Source organism: Episyrphus balteatus, chromosome X (assembly GCF_945859705.1).
Source record: "Episyrphus balteatus chromosome X, idEpiBalt1.1, whole genome shotgun sequence".
In the NCBI taxonomy this organism is placed as follows: Eukaryota; Metazoa; Arthropoda; class Insecta; order Diptera; family Syrphidae; genus Episyrphus; species Episyrphus balteatus.
The window spans coordinates 9,201,416-9,228,178 of record NC_079138.1 but is presented as its reverse complement, the minus strand read 5'-3'; the positions used below and the strand labels follow the sequence as shown (position 1 = coordinate 9,228,178).

General features: G+C 31.4%; 1 protein-coding gene across 5 annotated transcripts in view; it reads right to left on the bottom strand.

Annotated features, from left to right (window-relative positions):
• Positions 1–26,763, bottom strand: part of LOC129920727 (uncharacterized) — a 61,359-nt gene that overhangs the window by 10,971 nt on the left and 23,625 nt on the right. The window contains exons 2-3 of one of the 5 annotated variants that reach the window (XR_008773300.1): positions 17,287–17,582; positions 15,239–17,218 (exon numbers count right to left, since the gene is read on the bottom strand). The exons of 2 other annotated variants lie outside the window; for them this stretch is intronic. The gene's annotated coding sequence lies outside the window, so the exon portion shown is untranslated. Of the gene's footprint in view, positions 1–15,238; positions 17,583–18,295; positions 18,792–26,763 lie in introns of those variants that run through there. 2 more of the 5 variants (XR_008773298.1, XR_008773299.1) reach the window with 2 other exon arrangements.

The following is a 26,763-nucleotide window of genomic DNA, read 5'->3' as shown; positions in this document are numbered from 1 at the left end:
TCCTTTCACAAGAGTGAAGATCTGGGTAGACGAACTGGCAAAAAGTAAGAAAAAAAAACTCCACCACAGTGATCGTCATCGGCACCGTTGCCGTAAGAAGCAAAACAAAATCAAAAAAAAAAAACAGAAGAAAGAAAACGAAAGAGATTCCATTTTTTTAAGGAATTCCCTCGCTCTCGCAACATTTTGCAGCTAGCAACATGTTGATCACATAAGACACTTCAAATTTTTGGTTTCGATAACTTCTATGGGATGCGACATCTTTGTATTCTATAATCTTTGGTTCGATCAAAGACAAAATATACAACATTTGAGATGTCTCTCAGATGCACTTTTTTCTTCCTTGCACCACTAGGAACAGTGCGAAACCTTAAGTAGCGCAAAGCTTAATGCAGCCCTTAGTTTTTAAATTCGTTGTCCTTATAGCACATGAAGTCCTTATTTTCAATAAATATTATATCAAGGGGCACGGTAGTGCCCAGCCAAGTTCTCTAGCAACTTTGGCACTACACCCTTATTTACAGGAAACAACTCAGGCCATTTTCGACCCCCCTCTAACTTCCACACCAAAGATGCTAGAAATTTCAAACTCACTACATTTGTTGAGCTCGTAAAAACCAAACTCCTCACAAAATTTCAGCCTCCTACGATGAGTAGTTTCTGAGATATAGGGCTTCAAAAATCGCAAAAACCGTAACTGACTCATTGACTCACTGACTCACTGACTCACTGACAGATCATCAAAATTATGGAGAACTTCCCGATATCGTAGAAACTTGAAATTTTACACGGTGATAGGACTTGTGGTGTATACAAAGGAAAAAATCGAAAATTTGAGATTTTCAATTCAGGGGGCGTGGCATCCGCCCATTTCCGCTGAATTTTCATCATATATTATAGAGCACTTCTGATTATCGTAGAATCTTGAAATTTGGTAGAATAGTAGAGCTGGTAGTTAATACAAAGGAAAAAATTTAAAACTTGAGAATTTCAGCCAGGGGGCGTGGCAACCGCCCATTTCCGCTGAATTTTCATAAATTATTATAGAGCACTTCTGATTGTCGTAGAATCTTGAAATTTGGTAGAATAGTAGAGCTAGTAGTTTATACAAAGGAAAAAAATTAAAACTTGAGAATTTCAGCCAGGGGGCGTGGCAACCGCCCATTTCCACTGAGTTTTCATAAATTATTATAGAGCACTTCTAATTGTCGTAGAATCTTGAAATTTGGTAGAATGGTGGCGCTGGTAGTTTACACAAAGGAAAAAATTTAAAGTTTGAGAATTTCAGGCAGGGGGCGTGGCAACCACCCATTTTCACTGAATTTTCATCAAATATAGAGATTTTATATTCTACAGCCATACCTTGCAAAAAGTAGTGAAATCACAACAAAAACATTACTGTTAAAAAAAGAGCCAAGCTCTCCTATGTTGAAATTATGCTGGCACAAAAAGTACTGAGATGTAAAAGTGTACCAAGTTCTAAAGTTTGGGTTCAAATTCGTATCAATAAAATTTTGATTGTTTACTTGGCAATTTTTGAAATAACTTTAAAAATCGATAATTAAGAAAAATTGTCAAGAGAAGAATCAAAATTTTATTGATACGAATTTGAACCCAAACTTTAGAACTTGGTACACTTTTACATCTCAGTAGGGGAAGGTGGCCTAAAATGGCCCCCCTAAGGAAAATGTCCTATATCTCGAAAAACAGTAGCATTCAAACTTAAGTGCTATATACTTTTCAAAGTTTAATATATTACTCTCACATTTTTTTCATTTGCGAGTTGAAAAAGTTCCAAAAAGTATTTAATTTTTTTAATTTTCAAGACGTCTACAAATTTCACTGATCAAATTTACCCGGGTAAAATGGCACACTGTCCAAAAATACGTGATTTTAAATGCAAAATTGAGTCAAAGGGCTTCTTTTCCATTTTTTTGGAACAAGTGGTGCTTAATCCCCCCAGATCTTTCATCGAGTCATTCAAAACCCAGTTCATGTTGGTTGCTCGTCTCGTTTTTGTAGTTTTTGCAACTTTGAGTGTTTTGGATGCTTTTTTCCAGGTTTTTGACGGAATCAAGGGCTTTCCTCATTCCAGGAATTCCTCTCTGTACATCGTTCATAAATAGCAACTATTTTCACTTTAAAAAAATGAAAATGTGAAAAAAAAATAAAATGACATGTGAAATAGGTATGCCATTTTACCCGAGCACTAAGTAGGCCATTTTGCCCATTTTGAGTTTTTTCAATTTAATTTTTACACCAAAAAATTTAAAATCGTTTTAAACCAACTTATTTCAGTAAATTAATAAGAAATACTTCATGCGTGTACACATTAACTTCTTTTTCCAAAATACAGTGTTTTTATACTTTTTTTTTGCAAAAAAAATTTCACAAAATTTTAACGAGTGTACTTTTTGATGTGGATAGAGACAGTTTGACCTGTCAAATTTTAAATAATGGCTTGAAGTTCCTGAAATTTCGTATATGTTGGTTTTGCCAGATTAACTAAAGAATCGCGTTCATAAAACTTTCTAATTATTTTCGATTCTACGATTTCTAGCAAGGGGGCCATTTTACCTTGGGGTGCCATTTTAGGCCACTTTCCCCTACTTTTTGTGCCAGCATAATTTCAACATAGGAGAGCTTGGCTCTTTTTAAAAACAGTAATGTTTTTGTTGTGATTTATTATATTTGTTTATATTCTATTTGGGTCATATACCTACATACATGTAAGACAAAACAAGTTCGAAATTTTCTACCGTATCTGTTTTGTACGACGTACGACAAACCAATACTGAAGAAAAAAAAGCTGAAAAATACATAGAATTTTTGTCGTAAACGCCAAAAGTTGGCGCTTACGACAAACCAACGCTAATCCGATGCTTATTTTGTGGATATACGACAAAATGAACACTAATTATCTCAGTAACGGTAAACGATAGGACAAATCTGATAACAGAAATGAAAAGAAAACGTTCTAAAACCTATTACTACATATCCAGTTTAAAAAAGTGCATTTTGGCGTTTACGACAAAACAACTCTCGGGCGACGAAATCTATTAAAAATAACTCTCTCTTTCCCACTCATGATAAGAACTTTTTTTTAATGTTGCGAAGGATTTCTGCATTATAATGATTTGGACCTATTGACAATTTGAGGGTTGAAATTCATTTTCACACAATTTTGCTCATACACTCTTGTCATATATATATCTAAAATTATTCTTTTGAATCATGTGTTAATATCAGTTTCCTGAATAATTTAACAAAAAAAAATTATTTCATAGGTACATTCTCGCAGACAAATGTATTTTTTTTTCTTTTCCTTATTCGTATCAACATTTAACTACTATCTCGCTTCCTCCCATTAAATAAATTCATCTATAAAAATCAACCCTCTCTTTTCTACGCAGTCATCGAAAAATTTTAAAATGTTTCTCAACAATTTAATTCTTGGATACATGTTTTGGACCTATGGGTAAAATCTGATGGTAGAAAATTTCAAACACAGAAGTTTGTTCTACGTGCGACATCTTTACTAGTTATATGATCTTTGATCTAATGGTTCTAGTAGTGAGGTTATCATGCATAAAATCAAGATTGCCAATCATACTACTGCCTTCCGACAGTAGGAACATCACCAAATGATTTTACGACAACAACCTCACTAGTCACTATAGTTACTATAGTCTCATAATTTGATGAGGAAAGTTGAAAGCATACTTTCAACTTTCCTCATCAAATTATGAGACTTACGGAACCATAAATACTTGAATTTATTATCGTTTTTAATTTTTTTTTTTGCTGCCATAGATAGAGATCTAGTATGTTTTGTAAATGAATCATTGGGCACGTTCAAACACCTATCGGATAGGCTATCTGGGATACCCGTATCTGGAATATCTTTTTGAACAAAGAGGTATCCAGATAGCTTACCCAAGCAGCTACTAAAAAAATATGTAAATATTGAGAAGAGGAAATTTTTTCTTTTGAGCAAATTACATTTTTTTTATTGTTGAAAAGTACTTGCACAATCGCTTTGACTTTATTTCTTGCAATTTTTGTTTATTTTGAAGCTGAATAATAGCCCGAAAAGCAATCAAAAAAAAAAAAGCCAAATGTATATCAGCTGATCACTCGGATACCTGAGGTACATGGTATAAGAAGAGAAGGTATGATCATTAGAAAAAACTCAGTATCGAGAACTGTCAAAACTTATGGCTACTTAAGGTTTTGACAGCCCAGCCCATTGAAATTGTTGTTGTAAACAAATTTGTCTTTAAAATTGTTGTTGCTTTTGACTTTGCCAAATGCCAAATGTCAAAACCTTATTACCCCATTTTGTAAGATGGCGGCTCTAATGATCATACCTTGTCTTTTTATACCATGCCTGAGGTATACCAGAAATTCTGGGATACCTTCAGATTATTTTTTGACAGAAAATGGTTCGTTTCCTTGCTAATTTTTAACATTGTTTACAACAACAAAAAGCTATCCGATAGCTTTATGTTAACTCTTTGAACGTGCCCATTAATAAAAATACTATTTTGACTACCTACATTAAAAATACTCGAAGTAAGCTTTTTTCTTGCATTCTTTTTTGCTTCCTTATGTGGTTTTCTTTCACTCCAATGAGAGTACCCTTTTAGTACTTATTTTTGCACTTTTGAAGGTTTTGTGTTCTTTGACGCCACAAAAGTGTAAAAAAAAATTACTCCGGATTAATTTTAGTACTACGGAGTACCCCGGATTTACTCCACATTTTTAGTCAGATTTACACCGATTTGCACACGGACTTTCCCACACACTTATGAATTTGAAGTTTGACATTTTAAAATTTTGTTTGAAAATTGAAAAATGTGAAAAGGTTTTCTTTTAAACTCTTTTGTTATTAACAAAAACAACCATTATGAATATATTTTCTACTGTATTATATTTCGCCAGATATATTCCTTCCATTTTTCGTTAATTCTTCACTTTTTCCAAAATGAAATTGAAAACCGAATAAAAAAAATGTTCAGCCAGTGTTCTTCATCATTAAAAAAAATCCTGTGCCATATAACAAAAAAATCCCATTTTTTTCTGCGTTGATGGGATATTTTTATTTTACAATTTATAAAATCGAACTAAGGGTGTGTGTCAAATAGGCTGAAAAAAACCGATCAGAAGCATAGTGAAAAATATACCAAAAGTAAAACTAAGTCTGCTTGACGTTAAGCGCGAGACGCACATAAGAGCAAGGGAGAAATAAAGTTCGAAAAAAAGAAAAGGAAGATTTTCTACCGTGAGTCTCCGGTAAAAAATTTTGTGACTCTTTTTGATGTTTCCCTTTGATCTTGTTCTTTTTTTTTTGCTGTTCTCCTTTATTTTATTTCATCGGTTGCGGAATCTTTTCGTCGGTCGTGTATTATTTGCGTGTATAGTAACGTTTTTAATTTATTCAAAAGTTTTCGTTGCACATATGTAGACCCCACTGGAGTTGTTGTTTTTGTATATTTTGGTGTTTTATTTTTTGGAATTAAAATACATATTCTGCTTGTACACGAAGACGTAGACGCACATAAGAGCAAAGGAGAAATCGATCATTCTCTCTCCCTTGTTGTTATGTGCATCTCGTGCGTCTACGTCTTTCTGTAGAAGTTGTCATACGAAAACAAGAACCAAATAAAACCAAAGAAAATAACTGTCAAATTTGCGTCTTCAAAAAAATAATACGTGTAGAAGCGCGTGACGCATCGAAACGAAAATCAAAAGGAGATTTGAAGATGATTTCTGCGCCTTGCGTCTGCGTGTAGAAGCAGAATTATCAACGATATTATTATGCTTCATATCGTCGCTTATCTTTCTCAACCTCGTATCTGCAAAATTTTGATTTTTCGTTTTTTTCGGATTTGGTATCGTTTCTTTCCGTCTCATAAGTGTAACAAACCCATATCTAAATAGCTAGCTCAAGTTATCCAGAAATGACCATGCAAATTCCTTTCATCTTACTTCCTTTGTACTTGTTTACTGCAAGAACCTCGTAACTCGAAGTTACGAGGTTTTCAACAATACCTCGTTACCCAAACTCGAAGATACGAGGTTGTTGCATTTCATACATTACAGGAGCGACCAATGATATTACTGTTGTTTTGTTTTCAAATGCAGATTATAATGAAGACGAAACTTTTCTTGAAATTCTTATGGGTAATTTTCAAATTAACCGTAATTAAAGCGGTTTGTACAAGTTTGGTTGATTTTCGTTAGTCGTGTTGTCATCAAAATCGCGTTGATAAAAGTGTTTTTTTGAAGCCAATGTAATTTTCGCTCGTATTTTAAAGGTATAATATGGGCTATTTGTACTTTTTATTAATTAAATTTTATACTGATAAAATGCGTAAATAGTGATATTTTTAAGGCCTATTGCATCAACCACTTTGCATTATGCAACTTTGCACTTTAATTTTGTAACTTCTGTTGCACCAAACTCCAATTTGCAAAGAGTTTTTTGAAAAGTAAAACAAAAATTCCTTCTTTGCAAATTTTGTTGCACCAACCTTAAATTTGCAAACCTCAAAATTCTGAAAAGCGCAAAGTTTTGCCAATTTGGCAAGAATTCTTTGATTTCGTTCCACCAAACAAAAAAAAACTTTGCACGTTCCATTTCAAATTCTGCAAAGTTTTGCAATTATATGCAAAGACAAAATTTCATTTGCGGATGGCCATTTCTCGTGTAAAGTTGATTTTAAATATGAAAATTTAAAATGATTCGCTTTGAACGACTTTTTGAAGATGAAGAGTAGGTATAGTAATAGTTACGTGAGTGATGTAAAGTTAAGAATACATTTTGAAATTAGGAATAATTAACTATTGGAAATATTTAACTATGGTTAGTATATGAAAACAAGTTGAAGTGACATTGTTAGAATTTGTTGTGTTCTTTTTACAAATCATTTAGGAATGATTTGTTGTTAGATAATGTTAAACTGTTAAACGACTATTTTTTTTTATAATAATGCCAATTTCATTACTTTAACCGAAAATCATGTTTTTATTCAAAATAAATTTTCTCCCATCATGAAATTTCAAAAACTGCATTTGAAGTTAATTTTCCGATAATTAATAAAAGAAATAAAAATGTTTGAATTGTCTTAAAAACCAAACATCTAATTTCAAAGATCAACACACTAAACTCATATCATGGAAGAGAGTTGGAAATAGTTAAAAATCGTGGCTATTTGACATTTCAAATAGAATCTAGGAACGATGTTCAGCTGTCTAATAGTTAAAAATTGTAACTAAAGAAAAGACCATAGTTGGATATTATAAACATAAGTAAACTATGGTAAAATGAAGAAGTCACCTCTGCTTCATGGCCACATAACCTCCTCTAGAATTCAAAATGTTGCATCATTCAAAGAATGATTGCAATTTAAAGTTAAAATAATGATATTAAAAATTCTGTTATTTTTTTCTCTAACCAAATTGCAGCAATGCAACAGTCTAAGTAACTTTAACCAAAAAAATAACAAATGAAAAAGTAAAGTACAACAAAATTTCAAAAGATATCGTTGGTTAAGTAAAAGCGAAGATTTTAAACTTTTTTAACAAAGAAAAGAAGTTGAAACTATTTACTGCTTTACTTTGCAAATTTTCAAACTACGCAAAATTCCATTTTTAGTTGTTGCAACGCCCGCACTTTTTGTTTTGCAAAGAAACTATAAAAAATTGGAAAGTGCAAAGTGGGGCACTTTTAATTTTTGGTGAAAAGTATTATTTTACAAAGTTGCAAAATGCAAAGTGCAAAGTGGTTGGTGCAATATAGCCATGGTATATATTTTACTAATGGCATATAATATGTTGTACCTATATATTTTTGTCATCTTCAGTGCATTCGTTAAAAACTACAAAAGTTCTTGGTTCTTTAATGATTAGTGTTAATACAGCAACCTCGTATCTAAAATTTTCGGTAAATCGATTGCACTGGAACTCTTAATGCTGTAACCTCGCATCTGAAAAAACGTCTCTTACCTGGAGACCGTAATTTAATACAGGACTGAAACACATGAAAATCATGCGTGTTGTAAGTTCAAATGAAATGGCATTTAAACATTTGGCTTAAAAAAATTATAGTACGAAATAATAAGTTTTTTCTTCCTACTGAAAACCTATTGAAAAGGAGATACGAGGTTGAGAAAGAAAGACGACGATATGTTATTAATATAATTTTTTTTTTTTTCAATTCATAAAATGTTTTCCCTAGGCCTGTTATCACTATTTTTTTCAAGGAAATTATCCTTGTAAGGAAATATGCCTTGTCACACACACAATTACAAAAAAAAAAAAATACTCTCATTACGTCTGTTTGGGTACTGCCTAAAACAGAAATATTTCTACTTTTTTCAACATTCTTAACCCAATTCCTGTTTGGGTAGGGGTACTCTGAAATTGTGCATTTTTTCGAAAAAAAGATGGCCGCGAGAGAGAAAAAAATTTGCCCTTGAGAATTTCTGCCCAAAAAATTTCTTCGGACAAAAATCTGAAATCTGTCAAAGGTAGTGCTTTCTCTGTTTTTCTTTATTTTTTCTTGTCGCTCAACATAAACAAAACAAACTAAAAACATGGCGGTGTGGTTTTTTTCTTGTTTTTTTTTTATTAATTGCGTTTAAGTGGTTTTATGCTCGAAATAAATAAATACTTTATGAAAAAAATAATAAAAAAAGTGTTTTAAAAACAATACAAAGTGGGTTGAATATTTTTCATTTCTTGTTTTTTTTTTTTTTTCAATTTGTGTTTTGTACATTTTTTAATGAACAAAAAAGTACAAACATGGTGATGTGGCTATGTTTTGTGTTTTTATTTTTATTCATTGTGTTTTAATGGTTAAGTGCTTTATTTTATAATTGATTTATAAAAAAATTAATAAAAAAATGTGTGTAAAACAAAACAAAATGTTTTGATATTTTTCGTTTCTTTATTTTTATCAATTGGTGTTGTTGTTTACATTTTTGTTGTTGTAAAAAAAGTAGCAGAAAATTTTGTGCCAAAAGCGTTTGGGTACTTTTCTACAATTTTTCTTTCTCTGAGAGGATTTCCCCGCTCCTTAAAATTTAAAAGGTTTCATATTTTTGTCCAAAAAGAACCCAAACAGACCTATTATGTTCTTTCACTCCAGAAAAAGGAGTAAAAATTTAGAGTACTCCTTAATAGAGTGAAATGTCGTTTTCCAAAATTATGGGAGTGAATCACTCCTTTTTTGTGTAATTTTGGAATTTGTTCACGAAGAATTTGACAAGCGGAGTCATTTGACGTTTGCTTTGCATGTACAATAAATAAAATAGTAACATAATATTTTAAATTCACTTTAATTGATTTTTTTAATTCCTTATTGATTTTTTTTATAAATAAATATAATTTTCTTAACAAAAAAATATTAAAACAATCGCCCAAGAATATGATAAGTAGTCCTTAATGTCGTTTTCCAAAATTCAAGGAGTGACACTCATAGCTATATAATCACTCCAAAAGGAGTGATTTCAAATTCCAAAATTGAAAAAGGAGTGAATTTTTGGAGTGAATTCTTCACTCCCAAAATTTTGAAGGAGTGACGGAGTGATTACCAATACTTCTACATTTGACTTCATGGACTGCTTGTCAAATTGTTGGGTGGTTGTTTTAACTTTTTTTTGTGAAGGAAATTATATTTATTAACAAAAAAAATTCAATAAAGTATTGTAAAAAATCACTAAAAGTGAATTTAAAAGATTGTGTTATTAATTTATTCATTATTTCGTATTACAAACACATGCAAAGCAAACGTCAAATCACTCCACTTGTCAAATTCTTCGTGAACAAATTTCAAAATTGCACGAAAAAGGAGTGATTCACTCCCATAATTTTGGAAAACGACATAAGAAAAATGTAGAAGTAGTGGTAATCACTCCGTCACTCCTTCAAAATTTTGGGTGTGAAGAATTCACTCCAAAATTTCAATTTTGGAACTTGAAATCACTCCTTTTGGGAGTGATTATATACAGCTATGGACAAAGAAAGCACACTTTTGATTTTTCTTACAAAAATTGCATTTATTTGGGACCTTTTAACTTATATATTATAATTTTTACATCAGGGCATGCATTAGCTTATGGGAATTCATAAAATTTATAATTATAAATTATTTTATTTCAATTCAATTTTTAAAAATATAATATCTAGAGAATACCCTTTTTTCTTGTGGACAAAGAAATAGCCCACATTCCGAAAATCATAAAAATAATCATTTCTAAGCAAAAATTCTTACAATTTCCAATAAATTCAATACTACTTAAGTTAGTAACTTGTTAGTAGACCACAGTTTTTCAAAGTTCCTTCGCACCTCTTTGGTAAACTTTCAACTAACGTCTGGTATCCACTTTGTGGAGTACGGCACCACGCTTCTTTGATTCTGGCCCAAAGATCGTTTGAATTTTTGAATTTCCTTTTCCCACGCTTAACCTTGACATCAATTTATAAGTTTTCTATGGGGTTAAGATTGTGAATTTGAGATGGCTAGGTGCAAACATCGATTTTTTCGTCCGAAAACCTATCTTGTACTATTTCTGATGCATGTTTGGGTGATTGTCATGTATGAATATCTAATTAACTGGCGAGAAATATGGTTCCTCGGTATTCTAATGTAATATTAAGACAAAAGAATTTATCAATTCTGCCATCCACCTAACCAATGGGTCCTTACCATGCCAGGAAAATGCGCCCCAGACCATCAAATCCTATCCTCTTAGTTTCATCGTCTTGAGATAATACTTTGGCTTGTCCTTTTAACATTTTAGGCGATGGACAAATGTTTTGTCATCGGTTCCAATGCGGTTAACCTTTATTTCATCACTCCAAAAGACTCTCATTCAAAACTGCATGTTTTTATTCAGATGTTTTATAGCTAATGTTAGGTGATCTTTCATGTGTCTTTTTATATCATTGGATTTTTCTTGCTTACCTGTCTGTACAACTCAGCATCATTAAGTATCCTTCTTAAAAGTCTGCTTGACACTTTTTTCGCCGAATTCTATATTTACTTCGGGCAAAATCGTGCGAGATGACTTAAAAGGCCCACATTTGCGTTTCTTTGTGATCGCTCTATCCACTCGTATGGAAGTTTTGCGGGGAAGAAGTTAACGCAATTTAATTTCAGAGTTTAAATTTCTATTTGCTCTTTCCAAATAAATGGCTTTATCCATCATTTATTCGAAAAATTTAGAGTTTAAGCTAATTAAGAAGGATTTTTCCCTTGACTATGAGGCTCGAAAGTAATTCTCCCTTTTTTCGCAGTTTAATGATGTTTTCTGCCTATTTTTTTCAAAAATACTTGTTAATTAAATAGTAGCAATAAAATGAATGCATTTTCGTCTACAACTTTTGAACGCGGAATAAAAACTTAACGGTTAAACAAATATGTGCTATTTCTGTGTCCACTAGCGAAAGAGATAGAAAAAGCATTATATTGCTAGTGCAAATAAATATAGAAAATAACGGTACTTTTAAGATATTTTTGTCTCCATCACTTTATTTCGATAATATACCAAAAGAAAAAAATTTATAAAAAGCATTCCTATAATCTATAATTCGATTCGCATGATTTTTCTCAATAGTGTGCTATTTCTCTGTCCATGGCTGTAGCTAGGAGTGACACTTTTTTAATTTTGGAAAACGACAAAAGAAAACGACATAAGGCCGTGTGTTAATTGCGTTAAATAGATAACACCGTGTAAAATATTTGACACTATTGAGGTTAATACAAAATTTTCAGCTGTTAAAAATTTATTGGGCCTTGGGACCTGGTTAAATTTGAGTTAAATTTTTTTTGCAGATGGTTTTGTTTTGTTTTTTTTTTATTAAAAAGGAGTTTCACGGCAGAAAAGAGGCAGAGAAAAATTTTAAACAATAAGCCATACAGCTGACATTTTTTTGTTCACCTCAATAGTGTCAAAAATAAACACATTTTGTCGGCTGTTGTTTGTTTATTTCTTTTTGAATAAAAGCCTCGATTTTTGTTTGTTATTTTGCTCTGAAAACCTCTGTTTTTTGCATTTAAATTGTAATATCTTTCGTTCTACTTTCAACTTTGGAAACTTTTATACATTTTTGAAAACTGCAATAACACGGCAAGTTTTAAAAAGAATAAACCTGTGTCACACCATACAAATTTTTCTGATGGCGCTGTTTTGAAATAAAAGTAAGAAATTGAGTTTTTATAAAACATGGAACTGTTAATTAATTTGCAGCAAAACGGTATATGAAATAAAAAATATTTTGATTAATTAATTATTTCTTATTATTAGGCAATGTTTTAGTGAAAGAATTGTAAAAAACAAAAATCAATTATTAGCGGAGGAAGCAAAATACTGTTGCAAAGTTGGGATATTTCGAAATTTCACAAAAACTGCATTAAATCGAAAACCGTAACGATTTGGGATGAACAAGTTACCAAATTCTGAGAGCCCTAAAGATGGCCTATCAGCATATTTCGTTTGATCCATTACTTTTGGGACACCCTGTATATAGCTATACATTATTTGTAATATGTAGGGATATGATTTTCATGCACTTAAAAAAATATGCTCTTAAAAATAGAAAATATGTACTTTAAATATGCATTTTAAAGCCGCATGAATTCTATAAAATAAATATAAATCACAACAAAAACATTACTGTTAAAAAAAGAGCCAAGTTCTCCTATGTTGAAAATATGCTAGCACAAAAAGTACTGAAATGTGTACAAAGTTCTAAAGCTTGGCTTTAAATTTGTATAAATAAAATTTTGGTTGTTCTCTTGGCAATTTAACTTAAAATTACCGATTTTTAAAGTTTTTTGAAAAATTGCCAAGTAAACAACCAAAATTTTATTTATACAAATTTAAAGCCAAGCTTTAGAACTTTGTACACTTTTACATTTCAGTACTTTTTGTGCTAGCATATTTTCAACATAGGAGAACTTGGCTCTTTTTTTAACAGTAATGTTTTTGTTGTGATTTCACTTCTTTTTGCAAGGTTTTGCTGTAGAAATTAAAATCTCTATAATTGATGAAAATTCAGATAAAATGGGCGGTTACCACGCCCCTTGTCTAAAATTCTCAAATTTTGTAATAACTACCAGATCTACCATTTTACCAAGTTTCAAGATTCTACGATAATCAGAAGTGCTCTAAAATATTTGATGTAAATTAAGCGAAAATGGGCGGTTACCACGCCCCCTGGCGAAAATTCTCAAATTTTAAATTTTTTCCTTTGTATAAACTACCAGCTCTACCATTCTACTAAATTTCAAGATTCTAAGATAATCAGAAGTGCTCTATAATATTTGATGAAAATTCAGCGGAAATGGGCGGTTGCCACGCCCCCTGGTTGAAATTCTCAGATTTTAAATTTTTTCCTTAATATAAACTACCAGCTCTACCATTCTACTAAATTTCAAGATTCTACGATAGTGAGAAGTGCTCTATAATAATTGATCAAAACTCGGCGAAAATGGGCGGTTACCACGCCCCCTGAATTGAAAATCTCAAATTTTCGATTTTTTCCTTTGTATACACCACAAGTCCTATCACCATGTAAAATTTTAAGTTTCTACGATAGCGGGAAGTTCTCCATAATTTTGATGATCTGTCAGTGAGTCAGTGAGTCAGTGAGTCAATGAGTCAGTGAGTCAATGAGTCAGTTACGGTTTTCGCAATTTTTGAAGTCCTATATCTCAGAAACTACTCATCGTAAGAAGCTGAAATTTTGTGAGGAATTTGGGTTCGGCCAGTTCAACAAATGTAGCGAGTTTGAAATGTCTGGCATATTTGGTGTGGAAGTTAGAGGATGGTCGAAAATGGCCTGAGTTGTTTCCTGTAAATAAGGGTGTAGTGCCAAAGTTGCTAGAGAACTTGGCTGGGCACTACCGTGCCCCTTGATCTATATACGAAACCATTTCCGAGTTCAATGACGTAACTTTTTGGAAATATTGCTGTTTTCTTTAAAACAAAAAAAAAAAAAATAAAATTGCCCAAAATTTACTCTTAAGACTGGGTTCCCTTTTTCAGCGAAGTCAGATCTCATGTAAAAGCATTTGTGTGTATTAGTGAATGTATACAAATTTAAAGCCAAGCTTAAGAACTTGGTACACTTTTACATTTCAGTACTTTTTGTGCTAGCATAACTTCAACATATTAGAACTTGGCTCTTTTTTTAACAGTAATGTTTTTGTTGTGATTCAACTTTACTAAAATCGATATGACAGGAACCGTTTTTTTTGGTTCAAAAAAATTAATTCCAAAAACCCCTCTGGAGAGTCGCTAAAAAACGCTACATATAAAGTTTGATGTTAAACGGTCCATCCGTTTAGGCTGTAGCTTCGTATACAAACAGACAGACAGACGGACTTCCGGGACCCACTTTTTTTGCATTCTCTATCATCGTAATGTCATGGACAAATGTTATCTCAACTTTTTTTTTTGTACGAATGTATAACTTGATATATAGTACCTATATCGCAATTCGCAAGTAAAAAAGGAAATTCACAAATGTCTGTGATTTAAATAAATGTTATGCTATTGATAAATAAGAGTAAAGACTAAATTAAGGTATTTAAAAGTACAGTATACAGTCGTTGGCATAATTACACTGGTCAACAAAAGTTTAACTTTTTTTTGCCACAAGAACAAAAATATACTGCTCTAGTATTTTTTGGGGTGCTGAATCCGAATCTGAAGTCAGAAAAATTTTATTGGCCTCTGTTTTTGAAATATTACCGTTATAAAATGCTAAAAATCGTCATTTTGTCTGTTTCTGAGGTTCTGTTTTTATGTGGGGTAATTCATTATAAACAAATTTGTAACGGTGATTATAAGAACAGATATTTTTCTTTCAAAATTTTTTATTTTTCTTTAAATTTTCCCGATATCTCTTTTATTGCTCGAGATATCTTAAGTTTCAGTTAATAAGCCAAAGAGAAACTAAATTTAATCTAAAGTTTGGGAGCGGGTCATAATTCTGCTTGTCAAAATTCTGTACGACAAAATTCTGTGGGGTCAAAATACTGTAATACCATAATTCTGAACGTCATTATACTGTAAATACAAAATTCTGTACGTCAAAATACTGTATCAACAAAATACTGACATGCAAAATTCTGTTTTGTAAAATTCTGTACGGCAAAATACTGTATATCAAAATTCTGTAAAAAAATATCGTTTTGATAATGTAAAAAAGTGCGCGCGCACTTTTTTACATTATCAAAACGATATTTTTTTACAGCATTTTTACAGAATTTTGATATACAGAATTTTGATGTACAGAATTTTGAAATACAGTATTTTGACCAACCAGAATTTTGCTATACAGAATTTTGACTTTCAGAATTTTGTTCCTACAGCATTTTGCACATACAGAATTTTGACATACAGTATTTTGGCATACAGTATTTTGAATACAGAATTTTGCAACATACAGAATTTCGACCCCAACCCCTAAAGTTTATATAAAGTTTAACCGTTAGAAATTATTCTGATCAAATCGAGAATTGTCCATCAGTCCAAATAACACTGGTCAACAAGGTTTTTGCCACAACAACCAAAATATACTTTTCTAGTAGTTTTTGATGTGCTGAAAATTGTTATTGGCCTCTGTTTTTGAAATATTACCGTTAGAAAATGTCAAAAAACGTCATTTTGGCTGTTTTCGATAGCATCGATAGGGCACAAAAATGTCGACAAAAACTGCAAGTTAGGTTGTATTTTTTGATGATTATACGTGCAAAATCCGTTAGAATTGAAATCCTAGCTGCTCCTTTCAAAAGTTATTCATATTTTAGTATTTCTAATCGGGACAGTTTAGAATATTTTGGTTGTTGTGGCAAAAACCTTGTTGACCAGTGTTATTTGGACTGATGGACAATTCTCGATCTGATCAGAATAATTTCTAATCGTTAAACTTAATATAGGTAGAGTTGATGGTTATTTATTAAGTATGGAATGGTGAATCTCATGGTGGTTAAAGTAAGTCATATGAGTGAAATTTGGCTCTCAGGCAGCTTTTTTTGAATTAGAAGTGCTATTTTGAGTGGCAAAAGTATTTTGACCAGCATTCTTTTTCAATTTTGGTAAGGTTAAGTAATACGTTTAGCTTTTTTTTGGTATGTATCAAACTTTTTAACATTTTTAGGCTCAGTTTCATAAAAAAATGGAAAAAATTCGCAAATATACATTTAAATTGTTGCATTTTTTGTTATAAGTTAAAATTCCCGTTACCTGTTAAACAAATCAATGGAGAACTGATTTGTTGGTGTCAAATAATGTCCTAACTAATAGGGAAGTTCGAACATTTGTCCTTGTCTTCTCTTTCTATTTACAGTTACCATTTTGACGTTTTAAACTCGGCGAAAATCAAAACAAACCAGCAAAAACAAACCAACAAAACAAAAAAGCAAAAAATACAGCATAGAAATATATTTTAAATTCCGTAATTTTTTCGATTTTTAGGCACTAAATTAAGTTATAGTAGAACGTTACTACCAAAAAAATACTTGAAATTGATTTATATGAGTTTTTTTTACAAACAACAGTTCTTTAAAATTGCGCGCGTCCTTGAAAAATTTGGTTTGTTTTGATCTTCACCCAGTTTAGGAGATATTTTTTTCTATTTTCTTTTGTTCTTTTGGTACTGACAGATGAGCGAAATTCCGAATAAACAAAGAGTACGAGGACTGAGTAGAACCTACCACGGGCAGAGGCGGATTTATTATTTATTATTATTATTATTATTAATCTTTATTTTTTCAAAGAAAAGATACAAACTTATAATTAAATAAAAGATATACAAGCATGGCTTATAAGCCGTCTGCCGGTTATTTCAAAGTTATTTCAATTTGAGAGAGAATTATTATTTTTATAAAGCAAATTTAAAAAAAAAGAAGTACAAATTAATTAATATTTATAATTAGATAAAAATAAATGAAAATAAAAATAAAGACATGCCAGAATGATATGCTACAATTCATGAATTTTAAAATTCAAATTAAAGAAAAAATACAAAATGGTTGTTAAACAATATTTCAATATTTTTTTTTTTTTTTTTTTTTTTAATAAATCCGGGCTTTTAGTTTAGCTAAAACAAAAATATAATTTAATAATGACATTAAAACTTTAAATACATTTTTTGTTGAAAAGTGTTATTATAATGGAATAAATCCGGGCTTTTAGTTTAGCTAAAACAAAATTAATGGTAACTACATATTTATAATAATAAATTTATAATAATAAGAGGCGGATTTACCAGAAGGCTGAGTAGGCTGGAGCCTAGGGCGGCAGATTTAAGGGTCGGCAAATTTGGGGATCGATCTTTTCACCTCATAGAAGTCAAAAAGACTTTTTCATGACGACTTTCTGATGTTTTCATCTAGACCATCGGTTCTCAACTTGTGGTTCGAGGACCTCTGGGGGTCCGCGTAAGATTTCAGAGGGTCCGCGGCAGCTTTTCCATAAACGTTTAAAAAATATTTCTTCTCCGTAAGCCCTGATCTATCGTTTGGGCTTATTTTTTCTGGGTTCGATTGAAATAACTAATGGAGGCTGTATAAAGAAGAATAAATGCATAAGTTAATTACAATTTTTACTAATGCAAGATATATGTGTTTTATAAGCCCATTTTATTCTGTTTTTTTTTTTTTTTCAATTTTAAATTCAAATGCGCGACCGTGACAAATTCGCCGCCCCTCAACTAGTAATCGGGATCTGCGCCTTTTGGCCGTACTTTGTATGAGAAAATCCCCTCTATTACGTAAGTCGGTTGTATACTAAAATGACTTGCTCTGGGAGCTACAATTTGCCTTAAATTTAAAATTTATTTTCTTAAGAAATCCAACTTTTTTATTAGGTATTTTTTTCATATTATTTAAGTTTTTGTATTCTGAAAGGTTCTGAAAGGGTACAAAACTGAAATAATATGTAAAAAAATACCTAATAAAAAAGTAGGATTTCTTAAGAAAATAAATTTTATCTCGGTTATTTATGGAATATTCTCAACAATGTTATACCATTTTGAAAATAAAATTAAAAACCCCAACTTTTAAGGTAACTTGCCGAAACATCGTATTGCATTTTTTTTTTACACTACGGTTCATTAAATTAGAGTCATGTAAAATTTTTTAGTACTTAGTTGGCAAAAAAGCAAAAAATACAGCATAGAAATATATTTTAAATTCCGTAATTTTTTCGATTTTTAGGCACTAAATTAAGTTATAGTAGAACGTTACTACCAAAAAAATACTTGAAATCGATTTGTATGAGTTTTTTTTACAAGCAACAGTTCTTTAAAATTGCGCGCGTCCTTGAAAAATTTGGTTTGTTTTGATCTTCACCCAGTTTAGGAGATATTTTTTTCTATTTTCTTTTGTTCTTTTGGTACTGACAGATGAGCGAAATTCCGAATAAACAAAGAGTACGAGGACTGAGTAGAACCTACCACGGGCAGAGGCGGATTTACCAGAAGGCTGAGTAGGCTGGAGCCTAGGGCGGCAGATTTAAGGGTCGGCAAATTTGTGGATCGATCTTTTCACCTCATAGAAGTCAAAAAGACTTTTTCATGACGACTTTCTGATGTTTTCATCTAGACCATCGGTTCTCAACTTGTGGTTCGAGGACCTCTGGGGGTCCGCGTAAGATTTCAGAGGGTCCGCGGCAGCTTTTCCATAAACGTTTAAAAAATATTTCTTCTCCGTAAGCCCTGATCTATCGTTTGGGCTTTTTTTTTCTGGGTTCGATTGAAATAACTAATGGAGGCTGTATAAAGAAGAATAAATGCATAAGTTAATTACAATTTTTACTAATGCAAGATATATGTGTTTTATAAGCCCATTTTGTTCTGTTTTTTTTTTTTTTCAATTTTAAATTCAAATGCGCGACCGTGACAAATTCGCCGCCCCTCAACTAGTAATCGGGATCTGCGCCTTTTGGCCGTACTTTGTATGAGAAAATCCCCTCTATTACGTAAGTCGGTTGTATACTAAAATGACTTGCTCTGGGAGCTACAATTTGCCTTAAATTTAAAATTTATTTTCTTAAGAAATCCAACTTTTTTATTAGGTATTTTTTTCATATTATTTAAGTTTTTGTATTCTGAAAGGTTCTGAAAGGGTACAAAACTGAAATAATATGTAAAAAAATACCTAATAAAAAAGTAGGATTTCTTAAGAAAATAAATTTTATCTCGGTTATTTATGGAATATTCTCAACAATGTTATACCATTTTGAAAATAAAATTAAAAACCCCAACTTTTAAGGTAACTTGCCGAAACATCGTATTGCATTTTTTTTTTACACTACGGTTCATTAAATTAGAGTCATGTAAAATTTTTTAGTACTTAGTTGGACAAAAAAGTGAAATTTTCTTTAAAACTGATGCAGCTGAGTTAAAATTTTTGAATGCATTTGGTAGCGTAACAAAAGAAAAAAATGAGAAAAATTAAGATTTGTAGTCACGGCACATAAAAATCCGTCACAGGGTGACTATTTTTTCGACTTTTAGATATTCAAATGCCCATAACTCACAAAATATATGGCTGCGATTTTTTTAATTATTTTTCTGATGAATGTCACCACCTACCCTATCTACCGTTTTCGTTTCGACGTTAACTTTTGGGACACCCTGTATGTGTACATACTTGAAAAAGTTGAGGTGATTTTACTTGGGAAACCCATGGTTGTACAAAAAAAGACTTGTGTCACTCGAGGACTGCCGCGGTAAAGCTATTGCATTGCATTTTTTATCGACTTATGCAATTATAATTTATTTACCTACACTACACAAAACCAATGACTATGTTTTTTTTAAGCTATTGCATAGATTTTAACGCAGGCCTGGCATGGGGAGCTAACCAAGAAATTTCGTAACGAAAAATTAGTACACCCCACACATAGATAGTTCGCTATACGTGTATGGTATGGTGTGTATGTATTTTATTATTTTCTTATGATTCTTGTTCAACTTCCTTAAGTCAGACAGAGAGGGTTATAAAAATTGTGTTAGACAACAAAGAGAGGAGTAAGGAAGAAGACCATAAATGCTGTGTCTGTGTGTCTGCAGAATAAATCAGAAGCAAAAAAAATTATCTCTATTTTCTTTTCTTTTCTCTTCCCATTCTTCTGTTTCTTGTTCAACTTCTTGTGATTTGTGAATTGTGAACGAGTAAAGCGTTGCATTGCGCTTGCGATATTAAATCAGAAGAGAAAAAGTATTCTTGTGTTTTCTTATTTTTTTTTTGTCTGGAGAAGTTTATGATATGAGATTGTGTGTATGCATGTTTTCAAATGTGAATGTGACCTTGTTGTTGTATATGAATTGATAGGTAGATAAAAAAAAACATAGTCATTGGTTTTGTGTAGTGTAGGTAAATAAATTATAATTGCATAAGTCGATAAAAAATGCAATGCAATAGCTTTACCGCGGCAGTCCTCGAGTGACACAAGTCTTTTTTTTATCTACCTATCAATTCATATACAACAACAAGGTCACATTCACATTTGAAAACATGCATACACACAATCTCATATCATAAACTTCTCCAGACAAAAAAAAAAATAAGAAAACACAAGAATACTTTTTCTCTTCTGATTTAATATCGCAAGCGCAATGCAACGCTTTACTCGTTCACAATTCACAAATCACAAGAAGTTGAACAAGAAACAGAAGAATGGGAAGAGAAAAGAAAATAGAGATAATTTTTTTTGCTTCTGATTTATTCTGCAGACACACAGACACAGCATTTATGGTCTTCTTCCTTACTCCTCTCTTTGTTGTCTAACACAATTTTTATAACCCTCTCTGTCTGACTTAAGGAAGTTGAACAAGAATCATAAGAAAATAATAAAATACATACACACCATACCATACACGTATAGCGAACTATCTATGTGTGGGGTGTACTAATTTTTCGTTACGAAATTTCTTGGTTAGCTCCCCATGCCAGGCCTGCGTTAAAATCTATGCAATAGCTTAAAAACCAGCGATTTACCAAAGCTATCCGTGTTTTACTGGCGAAAATACAGCAAAGATTCGGGTGGAAACCGTGGTTTTTAAAGAGGAATCTCGTGATTTTAAGGGGCAACCAAATCATTAATTTAACCTAACCCTACCCTTGGTTTTAGTGGCCAACCCGTGCTTTAAACGACACGTTCCATGATTTATTTTTTCCCGTCTACCGAAGATTTTGCCAAAGCAATACTTGATTAGAAGAAAAAAACACAATCGTAAAGCAGCGACCCATTCTTAAAGTGTAGAGATATGTAATTTTTCCAAAGTAATTCGGGATGCTTTCGGAGTGATCCGTTTATAGGGGAAACCCGTGATTTTACTGACGCGACATTGTGATTTTACCCAAGATTTTCATGATGTTAAGAACAAACCTGTGGTTTAACCGAAGTGACTCCTGATTTTCGGCAACCCATCATTTTAATGCGGAACTCAAACTCATTGAAATAAAATGCACGAAATAAAGCACTTTTACATGGTTAAAAATTCTAGAGCATTTTTTAATACAGCTCTTGTATTAAAGCAATTTTCAATACAAAAAATATTCTATATTAATACTTGCAAAATATTAAAATTATTATTAATCTTTTTTGTATTAAATTTCAATATTTAAGTATTAAGTTTACTACTTGTAATACAAAAATTATTAGAAAATTACCTCCGTGGGTTAAATTCTAATCTTGTATAAATTTTAACACCGCTGTATTAGATTTTAATATTTTTGTATTACATTTTAATATATTGTATTACATTTGAATATAATTGTATTACATTTTAATATAATTGTAATACATTTTAATGTAATTGTATTACATTTTAATATAATTGTAGATATTACATTTTAATATAATTGTATTAAAATATAATAAAAATTTATTCAAAAGTAATATAAAATGTATTAAATTGTAATACAAGAACATTAAATTTTAATCAAACGACAGCCGCAGCCATTTTAAAATTGAACAAATTCTATGTTTGGGGTACCTTTTTTACAAAAATTTAAATAAAAAATTGTAAATTTGTACTAATTTGAAGGCGCTTTGTATTTTTTCGAAGCAAAATGCATTCATTGCAGATGAATATTGATCGGCAATAAGATTTTACATGCCACAGTTTATGAAACAGATAAAATAGAGACATCTTATTAACTTAAAATATTTGGTATTAAATTGAAATATTTTTGTATTATCTTTTAATAAAATTCTTATTAGATATTAATATAAAAAGATTAAACTTAAATATGGAATACTTGAAATTTAATACATTTGGTATTAAATTCTAATATGAACTGAATTATTTTTTAATACAACTATATTAAGTTTTAATACATTTTGTATTAAGGCCGTGTGTGAATTGCGTTAAATAGTTAACACCGTGTAAAATTTTTGACACTATTGAGGTGAACAAAAAAATTTCAGCTGTATGGCTTTTTGTTTATTTTTCTCTGCCTCTTTTCTGCCATCAAACTCCTTTTTAATAAAAAAAAGACTTGTGTCACTCGATGACTGCCGCGGTAAAGCTATTGCATTGCATTTTTTATCGACTCAAGGCCCCAACCCATAGAATCCGTTGCGTCCGTTCCGTCAATCTATCCGTTGAAGTTGAAGTTTGGGACAGAAAGGGTTGACCCATAGAATACGTCGTACGACGGATTGCTTTTTGACAGCTCACTTCAAATTCCGAGGTGTGTTCGATATTTTATCGCTGAATGTGCACTAAGGAAGTTCTGATGCAAGAAATTTTTAACTATTATTGTTGTTCTTTTTTTTTAATAAAATAAAATGCGCGACTAGATTTCATGTAGGTACTTGCTCTTCAGTTAAAAACAATTTTTAATAACAGATTATCATTTGTAGATATGACTTTGGCATAGTAAAATTGAACTCTACAACAGAATTTTAGTAGGTATTTAATTGATATAATTTATTAGATATACCTATCATTAAATGTTACTTTTATTACAATTAATTCACTAATGAATACTGAAAGTTCACAACTCATAAAATCGGAGAAGAAAAGAGCGCAGTTCATTTAGTTCTGAAATTCCCCGGTGTGCACTCTAGAACAGAAAATTGAACAGATCTATTGTTGACAACCAATGTCAAACCATACGACGGATGAAAAAGTAGAAAGTTGGGCAACTTCTTCCGTCGAAACCGTCCGTCTCAATCCGATCCGTCGCTTATGGGTCGCTTCCAGGGTTCGGACTTTACTTCGATCGAAGTAGATTTACTTCGATTTTGGGAAAAAAATAAAATCTACTTCCCTACTTCTTTTTTTCAGGATCTACTTCTATTTCTTGATTGAAAAATATTTTTCAAATAATAAATTTAGAGAAAGGGATTTAACTTCAACTTTAAATCTGGTCGAGGCATTGAGAAATAAAGCTCAACTGAAATCTCAAAAGATGAATGGAGGTCAATTATTCTTCGAATTCAAGATATAAATAAAGTTTATCAAAGTAATTTTGACTGACTTTAAAGAATTCCTGATCAAAAATTTGTTAGATTATGCTGAATTAACCGTTTTACTTCATAGCACAACCACTAGATGAGAAAGGTTTTTTGGAAAAGATCATAATCAAAAAAGTAAAGAAAAATAATTTTGTTGAAAAATAATTTTTTTATAATAAATTTTTGTAAATAAATGTTCTGAAAGTTTAATTTTGAAATCTACTTCCGAAATTTTGGGTCTACTTCACTTTTTTTTCAAATTTGCTTCGAAATTTTGAAACTGAAGTCCGAACCCTGGTCGCTTCCCATAAGAACGTGTGTATTTTATCGAGCTGTCAGTCTAAAACTTCGACGGAACGGACGCAACGGATTCTATGGGTTGGGCCCTTTATGCAATTATAATTTATTTACCTACACTACACAAAACCAATGATTATGTTTTTTTTTTATCTCCCTATCAATTCATATACAACAACAAGGTCACATTTGAAAACATGCATACACACAACCTCATGTCATAAACTTCTCCAGACAAAAAAAAAATAATAAAACACAAGAATACTCTTTCTCTTCTGATTTAATATCGCAAGCGCAATGCAACGCTTTACTCGTTCACAAATCACAAGAAGTTGAACAAGAAACAGAAGAATGGGAAGAGAAAAGAAAAGAAAATACAGATAATTTTTTTGCTTCTGATTTATTCTGCAGACACAGCATTTATGGTCTTCTTCCTTACTCCTCTCTTTGTTGTCTAACACAATTTTTATAACCCTCTCTGTCTGACTTAAGGAAGTTGAACAAGAATCAGAAGAAAATAATAAAATACATACACACCATACCATACACGTATTTGCTCCTGATTTATCATGCAGACACAGCATTTATGGTCGTCTTCCTTACTCCTTTCTCCTCTTTTTGTTGTCTAACACAATTTATATAACCCTCTCTGGCTGAACCAAAACCATTCACACATCCATGCAAGCTTCGTACAATCGTATCATATGCATATACACACATACCATCATAAATGTACTAATTTTTCGTTACGTTTTTTCTTGGTTAGCTCCCCATGCCAGGCCTGCGTTAAAATCTATGCAATAGCTTAAAAAAAAAAAAAAAAAAACAAAACTATCTGCAAACAAAATTTAACTCAAATTTTACCAGGTCCCACTGTCCCAGAGCCCAATAAATTTTTAACAGCTGAAAATTTCAAAAATTTTACACGGTGTTTACTATTTAACGAAATTCACACACGGCCTAACTAAAAAATTTTAATATTTGTCATGTATTAAAGGAGATGGGGCAAAATTATATGGGACCTGGGCCATGAGCGTACATTAATGAGACTAGTCTCAAACTGAAGCTGGAGGTTAGTATATTCAATCTATGATTTTTTTTTCAAATCGTAAGTCAGGGTCTTGAGATGCAAGGCTCCAAAGTTCGTTCTAATAACCCTTACTTGTCCCTTTTACATGCAAATATCATGAGAGCTACAAGAGAAATATTGATGTCAAATGAAAGGTTTTTAAGTACTATGTAGTTAAAGACTAATCTTTTAAACAATATAAAATATATATTACACAAAACGAAGAAAAAAAATCGATTCATGTTCGAAATTAATGGCATTTATTTTCAAATTAAATATGCTTGCGATCGACACGTACGCATGTTTAGTTATAAAACTGTTATAAACTTATCAGTTTATTATAGTTTCAAAAAGCTCCAAGAAATATATTTTAAACTAAAACTGGGACAAGAGTGGATTTATCGAAAATCTTCTTTAGTATGTATTTTGTAATCTAACATAATTTGGTCAAATAAACAAGCTTCTAATCCGCATTCTAAAAAATTCAAACAGTTTTATAACTATACCTGCGTGTTGATTGCAAGCATATTTAAATTGAAAATAAATAAATATTTTGAACAAAAATCGATTTTTTTAAATAACATTTTACTTTTCTTTATTTGTTCGCCATTTCTTTGTTTTCTGTAATATGTATTTTATATTGTTTAAAAGGCATTAAAACAACCTTTCATTTGACATCAAAAACATCAATATACCACTTGTAGTTCTCATGATATTTGCATATAAAAGGGATAAGTAAGGGTTATCAGAACGAACTTTGGAGCCCTGTATCTCAAGACCCTGACTTACGATTTGAAAAAAAAATTCAAAGATTGAATATACTAACCTTCAGCTTCATTTTGAGACTAGTCTCATTAATGTACGCTCATGGCCCAAAAACGCCCCTTCTCCTTTCAATACATTTTTGGTGTAGACCTACATATACATTATGTAACCCAAAAAGTATTAAAAAATGTTCCAGAATTTTTAACCGTGTATGTTAGTTTACTTGTAGATTTAAAGAGCTCGCTCTATGTAAATTTAAAAAAAAATTTGATGTTGGGGAAAAGCCGTAATTTAGGGTAACATTTTATAAAATGAAAAATTTTTTTTTTGTTATTTGACGTTTTTGAGATTGCTTTGAGTATTACGTCTGCAAAGTTAAATCAAAATGGTAAGAGCCGTTTTCGAGTAATTTGTTATAACGTGAAAAATTTGTATGAGAGGTACACTTTCTAAGCGAGATATAAACAAAAAAAAATTAAGGCGCAAGGGCGGCAAAAACTGAAAAGCTTATACCTTTAAAATTTGTAAATCCGCCTCTGACCACGGGTGTGTACAAAACAAAAAATTACACAAAAAAAAGACAAGTTTTTTTTTGCGCAATTCAATTTGAATCCCAGATTGAACCCTAATATCATGGAGCTGGAAATGAAATCTAGGGAAGAATTCCTCAACGATTCCCAGGAGACTTAGGAAACTCAATTTTGGGACCTATTCAGCAAGAAAAGCACTAGTTTACTTGTTGAAAGCATGTTGAAAACTATGAAATTGGCAAAAAAGCAAGTAAGCTTTTTTTTCTTGAACAAAGTTTTCTAGACCGCTTCCGAACAAAATTCACTCTTGGTTTATGGAGTGCAAAAGAACTTTCATCGGTCAATTAAACCTTGTTCCAGAAAGGAAAAGGCTTACCAACGCACACTGGGGCCTACTACTCGTATATGGGAGGGATACCCAAAAGTCCATTTCTTAATTTATAACTTTTAAGTTTTTTTGTTTTATTTCATGAGTATATTTTCTTCATGTTCCATGTGTCCAGAGAATCCCCATGCAGAGTTCTTATCAGGTGTATTTAAATTTTTGTTTTAGGTCCAATAGGAAAAAAAATTAACTTTGAGATCGGTTTCGAATTTTCATATGGGGCAA